The sequence below is a fragment of the Pinus tabuliformis genome, chromosome 6 (genome assembly GCF_031772625.1).
Source record: "Pinus tabuliformis cultivar Carrire ecotype Pingquan chromosome 6, CPIR1, whole genome shotgun sequence".
NCBI lineage: Eukaryota > Viridiplantae > Streptophyta > Pinopsida > Pinales > Pinaceae > Pinus > Pinus tabuliformis.
The window spans coordinates 803531615-803542237 of NC_142292.1; positions in this window are offsets into that span (position 1 = coordinate 803531615).

Genomic DNA, 10623 nt, shown 5'->3' on the forward strand with positions numbered 1-10623 from the left:
TCAGCTTGCTTACCTTTGCTCACCTCCTGCGTTTTGAGATTGATCCTTAGGTTGCTGACCACTCTTGGCACGCCTCCTACCCGAGCCTTAGAATCCAAGCACTCTTTTTTTCTTGAAGTTCGATGCTCTCTAACTTCTATTTCCCAGTGCTATCTCTGATAATGGAGGTTCCTATGCTTGTGATTCTTTTTATAGACTTGTCTAAGCATGCTGAGCTCATGACTCATCTCGGCCTTCTCGTGTATATCCCCCTGACTACCGCGCTTGCCCGAATTTCTATTCAGATCAGAGTGACCACTGTCATGACTGATATGACCTTTAGCTACTATGTTCTGTTCATGGAGATGATTTTTGCTCTAGTTCCAGTCGCAATGCATCCTTTTCTTCATTATGAGGATTTTCTTCACTATACGAGAAGGATTAACTAAGATTTTTCTGCCTATTATGTGCAGGTGTATCTCCTGCTTCTTATTTGTATTTTGATTCCTTGATTCAATTGATTTGATGTGATTAACTATACTTTGAGACTTAGACCATTCCTCCTGAGGGGACAAATTAAGGGATTGCTTGTTCATAAATGTCTTGGTTTTCTTTCACCATTCCGACTCTCCTGTCCACTGCCTTGTTGGGCAGTGAGTCAGCCTCCTTATTTTGGGTTTTGAGGACATTTTTAAAGACAACATTCCCCAAATTCTTTATGTTGTCCAAAATTCGTTGTCTAATTTTATTTAATGCTACATTTTTGAGGTCTTTGCCTGCTTCCATTGTTGCTATTATAATTGCTGAGTCGCCAATTATTATAGGATCTTTTAACTGATATTTTTTGAGGATATTGGTACCCATTAACAAACTGTATGCCTCTGCCCTGTTGTTTGTCATTGTTCCTAGCCCCCATTCATATGTTGCTATTGTCTCCCCTTTCGGATCTAGAATTAATCCACTTGCCCCTGCTCTTCCTGGGTTGTTCTTTGAAGCTCCATCGAAGAAGAGAATATGTTTTCTTTGAATTTTGATCCATTCCTCCATCTCCATGTCGTTCCCACGAAGCTTCCAATCTCTGATTTTTCCTCCTACCTTCTTTAGGGATTGGCTCCTCGCAGAGCCTTCAATGAGCGCTTTGCAATACGAATCCTTTTCTTCTTGCTGCAAACTGTTTAGATCCATACTTGGTACTCCATTTGCACTTATCATTTCCGAAATTTGACCCCATGTCTTAGCTAGAATGGTCCCTATATTTGGCTTTTGGCCTTTGAAGATACACTTATTCCTGGCAAGCCAAAGATGCCAGTAAAGAGTGGAGGGAAGGCACTTCCAGATTTGACTTATGACATTTTTTTTTCTTTGCATATGGGTAACTTTGCTCCCAATTTTTGTTTAGAGTTGTTAGTTGCTCTATTGTGTTAATGCTCATTTCTAGAGGACTGATAATTTGCTTCCAGTATTGTCTTGCAATAATGCAATTCAGGAATAAGTGTTGAATACTTTCTTCTTCTCTTTGGCACATGACGCATATGGAGGGGCCTTGGAAGTATTTTTTCCTTAAATTTTCCGCTATAAGAATCTTTCCTTTTAGTAAAGTCCATGCAAAATTTATTATTGTGGGTAGGCATTCATTCTTCCATGTTGCTGTCCATAGGTTCCAATTTTCATAATTGTTGTAATTTTGTAGGAAGTTGTAGCCTGATTTTACTGTAAATTTTACTCCATTTGGGTCCCATATATAATTATCTTGGCTCTCTTTATTTATGGGGGCTGCTCCTACAAATAGAAGCTGCAATTCTTCCCACTGATTTTTCAGTGTGTCTGGGAGTGACTGCACTCTCCAAGCTGTCTAGCCATTTTGTTCCCAATCAGAGATGGAATATAATGAAGTTGTACCTTTCTCCTACATCCATTCTTTCAGTCCTCTTAAATTTTGGTGATGGTTCAAAGGGGCTGCTCCCATGATTCTGTCATCCCAAATAGAAGTAGATTTCCCATTCCCCGAATTCTTGGAGATTTGGTCTCCAACTTGTGGGATAATTTTTTTGATGAGTTTCCAGAATTGGGTACAAGGACGGTCTGGGATTATTTCGGTGAGAATCTTTGACCACTGCCAATTGAGGTATTTCCTTGATAGTGCTTTGCTCCATCGTTGATCCTTTCCATTTAACATTATCCAAACTATTTTGGATTGCAGGTTTCTGTGGAGTGGTTTTTGAGAGATTGGATTCGGATAATCCACAGTGTTCATCTTTTTCTTTTTTGTCGACGTTTCGAGTCTAGAGCAAGACTCATCATCAGGACTTGGTGTACAGAGAAGAGGAAAAAGAGTTTGTGATTATCCAAACTAACTTGATCCAGAGTGCATTGTTTGTTAAGCCTGGAATCCTGATTGAGACACCTCCTTTTTCAAATGGGAGAGTCACTTGATCCCATCAGACAAGACTAAATTTTTTGGATTCTTGCTTTCCTCCTTACCATAAGAAGCCTCTAATAATTAATTCCATTTCTTTGTGTGCACTTGCCAGTGCCATAATTATGGCATACTGATATATTAGCAAGGCTGAGAGGAGTGCTTTGATTAATATTGATCTTCTTGCCAGATTTAGCCACGTCATTCCCCAACTTTAAATTTTCCCCCTCATTTTTTCTATTTGTTTGTTCCAAACCTCTACCTTAACCATTTCTTTTGCCAATGGTAATCCAAGCTATGTAAAATGGTTCCATTTTAGTTGAACCGGGATATCCATTATTTGTAAGATCCTCTGCATTATGTTAATTGGTACGTTCCAAGTGTAGATTCTGCATTTCTTATTATTAAGAAGGCCTCCTAAAACTTAAAGGAAATCATTTATAACTTTTTTAAACCACCTGGATAATATGCTAGAGGCTCCCCCAATGAGAAGAGTGTCATCAGCAAAGAGCGAGTGGTTTATTTCTTTAACCCCTCTAGTGATTCTAATACCTGTAATTTTCCCTTTTTCTCTTTGATGTTCAAGCTGAATACTCAGCGTTTCAGCCATTAAGATGTAGAGGAAAGGGGAAAGCGGGCACCCTTGTCTCAGTCCTCTTGTGCTTCGAAAATAGCTACTTGGCCTCCCATTGATCAACGGTGCTATCCAGGGGGTGGAGATGCATGCCATAACACTATCTATGAACTTGGGAGAAAAGCCAAACTTTTGAAGGATGACCACAAGATAATTATGATTTACTCTATTGAAAGCATTGGCCATATCCAGCTTTATGACCATGCCCTTTTCCTTTCTTTGAAAACTACTATGTATGGCCTCCTGCACTATAATTACATTGCCAATAATCTGCCTTTTTGGGACAAAACCTCCTTGGTTTTCTAAGATGATGCAAGGTAGAATTCTTTTCAGTCTATTAGCCAAGATTTCATGATGATTTTGTAGGAAGATTTGCATAGCGAGATTGGCCTGTATCTATCAAAAGAGATAGGATTTGGTTCTTTAGGAATGAGAGCCAAGTGTGAAGCTTTGGTATTTTCTCTCACTTTATTTTTTTTGAAAACGTTTTTTTATCATTCTCACTAAGTTTTTTTTTATTGTTACCCAATGGTTCTTGTAGAAGGCAATTGTGAAAGCATCCGGCCCTGGAGCATTTTCCGGGTGCATGCTCCAAATTGCCTCTCTTATTTTCTCCTCTGTGACCTCTTTCTCTAGATCTTTGTTTTGTTGTTCGTTGATTTTGTTGCTAGTTTGCTGAAGGAAGTCTTCGTTGTCCACTTGCTGGTCCCCTACGGAGAGGAGGTTTTTATAATAGTTATGAGTTGTATTTTTAATTTCTTCCATTCCCCTTATTTCCTATCCTTCCACTTGAATTTTGTCGATTTGATTACCTACTCTTCTTATCTTTAAGTTGTTATGAAAAAAGAGGTGTTTTTATCCCTCACTTTTAGCCATAAACATCTTGACTTTTGCCTAATTTCCTCCTCCTCTTGCCTGTTTTGCTTGTATAGATCCAAGAAAATTTCTTTTTCATGAGCATACTCTTGCTCACTATCTTGCTTATTTTCTTTTGTCTTGTTCATATTTTCAAGTTTCTCTTGTAGTTCTATTTTTTTTAATTTTTTTCCTTGAGAGCATTTTCTCTTGCCCATGCTTTTAGTTGAAATTTTAAAATTTTCAGCTTAGTTTCCCATACATAATCGGGGGAGCCTATTATAGTGGTTTCCTAGCTTTCCCTTATTAGCTTGTTGAAATCTTCCTTGTTGTCCCACATTTTTTTGCATTTGAAAGGAATCGGACCTTGATTCTCCAGCCTATCCAAGATCAACACAACATGATTATGGTCAGAAGCTGAAGCATGCACTATTTTGCTTTTAACTATGGAAAAGGCTGCTGCTATATTTTCTTGAATCAAGATTCTATCTAATCTTTCCTTTATGTTGTGTGCACCCGTTCTTTTATTGCTCCACGTGAATTTTCCATTACTTGGAGGTATATCCAGAAGTTTGTGCTCTTCTATGAGTTCTTCCAGTGCTGCTCTTGAGGGATGGCTGAAATAGTTGCCTCCCAGCTTTTCATCTATATTTCTAATCAAATTTAGGTCCCCTCCTATAATTAATTTTCCTCTTTACCCTTCTTGTGCTTCTTCTTTTACTGATTTCCAACAATTAGCTTTATCTCTATAGTGGTTTGGAGAGTATATATTTATGAAGGTAAATTCTTCATTTGTACTCTTATTTTTTAGATATGTTCTTACCCAATAATTATTGATTTTTTGTTTGGCAAGTTCCCATTTCCATTTGTTCCACAATGTACATATACCGCCTGAGGCTCCATTGGAATCTATGGCTGTTCCATCAATTTTTTTTTGAGTTTGAATCATTTTTTGAACTTCTTGATTGCTGACTTTGGTCTCTTGGATCATAAGAATGTCTAGTTATTCTTGTTTTATTATATCTCATACTGCATTGATTTTAAAAGCGGATCCTATACCCCTGCTATTCCAAGAGACCGTAATCATTATTTACTGTGTTTGTGGTGAGTCCGTCCCTTTTCCTTTTGCTGATTTTTTCTCCACTTCCCTTCTGTTTGCCGATAAAGGAGTCCATTGGCTGTTGAGTGCCTATGGCCATTTCCTTTGCTACTGCCTCATCCCTTATTTCTTTGTTGAATTTCCTTCCTACTTTTTTCGGCTGATCCCATGCTTGGGTGTTTTCTTTTGCTTTGTTTCTTGTTTGAATTCGTTCGACTGTGGGTGGAGGGGAGGATGGGCTCTGGGTGGGGGATGAGATGATGGCTAATGCATTAACTTGGGAAGGAGAATGAGTGGATGACAACTCTTCACCTAGGAGTTCGAATGGGTTAGAGGAAGGGTTTGCTGGAGGGGCCGTATTTATTGGGGGGATTGAGGTTGATGCATTGGTTTCATGGGGCTGAGAGGAGTTCGGAGCAGCTTGTTTATTATGGGGTTTCTTTATTTTTACTTGTTCCCAAGTGTCTTCTTGTGCTTCAACATTCTCAGCATTCTTTACTTCTTTTAGTTTACTACATCTATTTGCAAAATGATCGTATTCATGGCATAGCTTGCATTTGAATGGGCTTTGTTCATAGTCCAGCTGCTGGATGTGTGTCTATTGATCCACCTTGATTTTTATAGCCTCCGATAGCCCTTTTCCCAGATCTACTTCCACTCAGATTCTAGCACAGGCATGCATATTATCTTTTGGCTCACATCTATCTATGTACTTTCCAACCGCATTTCCGATGGCTTTCTCCGACTCATCGCCCCAACAGTGAAGGGGGAGATGAGGCAACGTAACCCAGACCAGAAAAACGCTTGGGATATCCATTTCGGATCAAAATATGGTGACCATATATTCAGATATAAGCCCCTTGAGTCCATAAAATAGGGTCCATTTCTAAATATTAAGTTCCTATCTTCCTTGGTTTCGAATAAGAAAGTAAAATATCCCCTTCCACAGAACCTTATGGCTATTTTTACTTGTATATTTGCACTCCAGTTTCTCTCAACCTATTTTTGAACTGCTCTAGGAGAAGGCCACAACCCTGTAAATTGTCCCACCAAGCCACGTTTAGATAAAGAGATAACAACTTTTCTGGGGAGTGTTGGAGGTAATGAGATCTCTGATATGTCTACTAACTTCTTCACAAATTTACTAGAGGTTGGCCTGCCTTCTGGAGCTCCATTTTATGCTATTAGAGATGCAAATGCTGCTTCTTGATCATCTATCCCTTGCTGGGAGGAAGAATCTCCCCCCACTGAGAGGGGCATTGTGAGGAAGAACTCAACAGCAAGAGGCTACCAAGAGATGAGGAGAGAGTAGAAAGCTGCACAGGAAGAACGAACACATCATATCAAAGGGAAGACCGAGCTCGGGGGAGCTCAGCAGCAGGAGGCTGTCAAGCGGAGACGCTGCATGAGGCAACGATGGCTGCTAGGTCAGACCTACACGCGCGAGGAAAAAATCATCTCAAAATTGTTATAAGAGATTCAATATAAATGATTACCTACTTCAATAAATGTACTTTAATAATGGTAGAAAATGAACCTTGTGGAAGGCTTGTAAACGCTAATTGCCCAGAAAGTTATGGAAATTCCGGTCATATTTAGAGGAAATTCGGCAAGGATTTTTATAAATCAAATTATAGTTGTTAAACTCAAAATTTTAGGTGTCCTAGACATTTTTGATGGTGCTGAATCCATTTCCACCATAAAAAAACAAAATTCAAACACTGCCTTTACAAGATTTTTTGAAATTTTTTTGCTCGGATTCCAGCCACTTTTAACTGTCTGGTCAATTCCTCCGCCTCGTTAGACGACTCCTTTTCCAATTATTGAAGTAGATTTACATCAGTGATGTGATGTCACCTTATCCCACGCCTTTGGCGTTGTTAAATGCCAATACTAAGAGATAGTAAACACCATGAATAGTAGCTGGGTGCATTCATCCAGCTTTTGGAATGTTTAAATGCTGACAGGTATTGCAGTATAAAATCACTTTAATTACTTTTACAGTTGGTTTTTCACTTTCATTTGCTATCGAGCATGTTCGTTCCAGTCTTGGACTGCAAAGTGTAGAGTATGTTTTATTAATTAAATTAATGATAGGAGTATATTGAAATTTTTTCTAGTGATCATTATATAATAAAATTTTAAAGATTTGAAGCAACAATATTTCACATTTTAAAGATCTGAACCAACAATATTTCAGATATATGAATTTAAATATTATTTAAAAATAATAAATTTAAATTTATGATTAATATAAATTTATAATTTTAATCAGCGCATAAATTTCAAATTTTTTTAGTTAAAAAAAAAGTAATACTTGGTTAATGCAAAATTGAATGTGTAATATCTTGCATGTGATATATATAATAATACCATATAAGGTTTTTGAATGGTTAACATATTTTTCTTCAACAATATTTTTTTTGAAATGGGAAAAAGTTACCCGTGTTTCTAAAAGTGTGTAATGTTCTCACTTTGGTTCTGGGGACGAGGGAAATTTAATTGGTAAGCCCTGTGAAAATGAAGTATTATGTACTACATTTTAGGTTCAAATTTTTTTGACTTACTTGTGTGTGGAAGGGGCATACATAGGAATCTAACCTATATTATGATTAGGACAATGTGGTATTGTTTCTATATATATAGAGGATGAGTTTGGATACGGTCAATACTAATATTAAATGGAGTAATAATTTATTTAATTATAAAATGTTGTTATAAAAGATTGTGAAAAGCTTTGATAAGTTTGGATGATGCATCCCATCACTCCCACCTCTAACCCTATCACTAATTTATTATATTAGTAAGATATATTTCTTCTTTATAATTGTCATGAAGACTTAACTTCAACACTACTTAACTCCAACAATAATCTATTATATTAATAACATATATTCATACAAACCAAAAACACCTATAAATAATATCATACAACATATTAGTGACTATAAATAAATAAAAACACTCATGAATTTATAATTAGTATTGCGTGTAGTTTAATTAATAGATGAAATGACATTTTTCTATTCAGTTTATTTGGTCAATTTTTCTCAATAAATTTAAGTTTTTTTAATGTGAGAAGTTCCAATGTCTTTGGGCTTAAGAGTTTCAAAAATACATTTTAAACAACAATAAAAAATATCTTGCTCGAAATTATATCTATTTTGCCTATTAGTTAGACTGCTTCATTAACATCATGTCTTCTTCTGAATTAACTACTAAGTGTGGTTATATTTGCCATGACTAAAGTAAACTTTGACTCTAAAGCAATGCGTCTCTTCATATATCTTATATAGTAGAAAAATCTATTATAACTTAGTTGCTAAATCAATGGTGAGAATAATCCTCATTGGTTGGTATATGTAAATAGTGACTTAGCACCCTTGAATTATTCAAAAAAAACCATGTATCTAAATAACAAATCTTTAATCCATTAAAGAATAGACTTTCACTTTTACCAAATACTTTCACTTTTACCAAATACTTTTTGATCTTAAATAATTAAGATATTTCCTCCCCTCCCAAAAAAAACTAACTCTTTTCCAATCGGCAAAACTGGTTATTTTATGGAAATGTATTTCCAAGATATTTAAGTGGAAAGCAAAACACAATCATATATATTTTAATTTCAAAACAATTAAAAAGCAAACCTCAATCCTTCTCACCGTGATCTGCCACGTTTTACACGCGGATCTCTCACGTTTTACGCATGATTACACAAATATCTCTCGCCTTTTAAACACGGCTTACCGCGCCTTCCACACGGCCCACAGACCACAGATCACAGCCGTTCATGCCTATAAAACCTAAGGAGAGACAGCAAATTGTGGAAATGGACTCCAATGGAGTCTAATGCCAACCATGGGATTCGATATGGAAGCGGCAGTGAATGGTTTTGCCGCTACACTTTCTCCAACAAACTCTGTAAATGGACTTCAGTGGAGCCGAAAGCCAACTATGGGATTCGATATGGAAGCCGCCATGGTTGGTGTTGCAGCGTTACAGTGTGCAGGAAGGAAGGAATGGGGAGAAAATACAACATCAATGAGATATAAGAGAAAAGAATTGAAACGACTAATTCTCTTATCATTTGAGGCCGACGAAGACTCGTATTAATTTGTTACATTCTCCAGTTTTTATTAACATGTTTGCAGTTTACAGCTTGTTATATGCGCTCTGGTTGCAAGTTTCAGAGAAAGAAATGTTCAGACAAATGCATCCTCACGCCTTTTTTGATCCCAATTGGCTTCCGCACAAGGTCTCTCCACAGGAAGAGAGGAGCGGTAGTTCACAACAGCCAATAGTTCACAAATTGCAATGTAATTTTTCATCTCACTGAACACTACATAATTGGAGTATGGGGACAAATTTACTTCTTCTGAGTCTTCGAAGGATGATACTATCGCTATCAAGCGATGGGACATAGTGGTGATATTAAATCCCGTATGTATCCTTATTGATGTATTAATATACCCGTGCCATCAAACCGGTGTAATCTTCATTACAGGGGCATGAAAGCATCCCGACGCCTTTTTAAATCCCAATTGGCTTCCACACAGAAGAGAGCAATGGCTAAACATCGAATGGTTTACAAATTGCCATTTCACTGTAATAAATAATCTCTGACTAAACGCTGGATAGAATAAATAAATAGAGTATATTACACAATTGTTTCTAGCTTTGAGGTTATAGTTTCAGTTCCGCAAATATATTAAGTCTTATGCACTAAGTTAATGAAATCTAGTGCCAAATATATTATGTACCATGCACTAAGTTAATGCTTGGTTTCAAGTTTTTTCATCTTGTACATTGAATATCACTTTATTACCTACTTGTATTAAAGAAAATTGGTTATGGTTAGATTCATTGTGTTTACATTATCAACCCAATAAACACACTAATCTGTTTATAGATATCAACACAATGGATTGATAACATGTTCCATACTAGCTTGATCTTCAGTGTCAATAAATAGCACATTAAATAATTAAGTTGGTCATGTGGCATATTAGTGTGATCTTCAGTCTAATGGCATTTGAAGTTGGTTATGTTGCATATTAGTGTGATCTTTAATTTCATTAACTAACACTAGTCATGTGGTATATTAATGTGATCTTCAATCTAATTGCATTTGAAGTTGGTTATGTTGCATATTAGTGTGATCTTTAGTTTCATTAACTGGCACATTAAATTGGCCACGGAAATTGGCCATGGATAACAACATCTTGAGTCTCAAAGGTACATTCAGTTGGTCATAAATCACATATTAATGTGATTAAACAACTTAATAAATTGGTCCACACGAAGTTATTTGGAAGTGTAGTTGCAATTGCAACCAGTTATCTTCAAACAACATTTAGTGTAAAAGACAAGTCTTACATAACCTTGAATACTTGATAGAATATTTGGTAGCCAACAATTAATATGATAAAAAGGTAATTCATTGTGATAAGTGGTAGTCTTTGCAACATGTAAGCAATTTTTTTGGTTGCCTATCTTGTTTGAAAATAGTTTTTGCCTATAATCATCCATGTGTAAAAGAAACATTGTGTTATGTGATTCAAAGTTTTTGTTATGGTCATCATAACTTTCGAATCTCCCCTCATTGTCTTGTGTAATTCATAGTTTTGATATTATGGT